The sequence below is a fragment of the Lolium rigidum genome, chromosome 2 (genome assembly GCF_022539505.1).
Source record: "Lolium rigidum isolate FL_2022 chromosome 2, APGP_CSIRO_Lrig_0.1, whole genome shotgun sequence".
In the NCBI taxonomy this organism is placed as follows: domain Eukaryota; kingdom Viridiplantae; phylum Streptophyta; class Magnoliopsida; order Poales; family Poaceae; genus Lolium; species Lolium rigidum.
The window spans coordinates 40,175,018-40,176,359 of record NC_061509.1 but is presented as its reverse complement, the minus strand read 5'-3'; positions in this window follow the sequence as shown (position 1 = coordinate 40,176,359).

Sequence of the window (1,342 nt, the reverse complement as noted above, 5' to 3'; positions counted from 1 at the left end):
CAGAAACTTGATTTTTTCGATATCTCCATCTTCGGGCTGGGGGCAGTCGGTTCTTGCCGGCTGCCGCCAGGCTTACTTTAGGACTTCGGAAATTTGCATTTTTCAGCTTATTTCGGCTTTGATAGCTCCTGACATGCTTTTCTTCTTTGCAGCGTCCTTCCACGAGGCGCGGGATCGGGCGTTAGCGGCTGTTGGCGGGGCGCGGGAGGAGCGCCGGCAGGCCGCTGGGGAGCGAGCTCCGACTCGCTTCACCATGGACGACTATCGACGTCCATCGCCGCCCGCGTGGAGCCGGTCACCAAGCTTGGCTGGGAGCTGCGGAAGGCGGCGGAGGAGCTGATCGAGGCTGCTTTGGCCGACGGAGACGCTGCCACAAGACCTCTCCAACCTCATCTCCTGGGCTGGAGAGGGCTCCCGACCGCTTACTGGACCGGAAGGAGTCGGCCACGCGCGCTGGAGCCGACATGGCCTCGTCCTTCGTGCTTTCTGGTATAACGAGGTTAGCCTCGACCGGTTGGAATACCGGCGCGCGCGACGTGGAGGACAAGCTCCCGGCGGAGAACAAGGCTGCTCGGCTTGCCCGCGCACTGCGCCATTGCCGACTTCGTCGACAAGGCCATCTTCATCGCGGACCCGAATCCGCCGTCGACGACGACGAGGAGGAGGAGGCTGAGGACGAGGAGGCGGAAGACGTGCCCGAGGATGACCCGGCAGCCGGCTCTGCTGACGCCCCGCCGGCTGGTCCTGATCCAGCCGATGCTTAGCTCGTACCTGTTATCTTATGCTTTTGCAAGACAATTTTATTAAATCCCCGGGATGCCGGGTGCAGATGTATGAATATTATCGCCCTTTAATTATGTCACACTTTAATGTGTTTGTTAATCATTTGTGTACCGAGTTGCTTTCTTTCGACTCGTTCGCTTTTTCCCATCCACCCCACTCTTTGGCTGTGCTCTTGCCGGTCGTACGTCCGACTTGCGATCCGTCGCCGGATCAAGAGCGGGCCGGCTGGGTGAGGCCGACGATATTTCGGTCGAACGAGCTGAATTCGGCAATCCGGCACTTTTATGAAAAGTTGCAAGTCAACTCGCTTTTACTCTTTCCCTTAGTCGTTTTTCGCGTGCCGGCTTCCTAGGCCTTACTCCCGCCAGCCGGTGTTGACTGCCAAAACCCACCGGCGGGCAGCGGCCTTGTCAACACCGTAGAGCCGGGAAGAGCCTAGAGCTGCGGCTGGCTGAGACCCCTCCGAGCGACGGCCCGCAATGCTCTTCTGGTCACACGCGGCGATGCGAAGTGCAAGGGCGTGCCACCGGACCTATACCTGGTCGGAAGGTGATGGGGA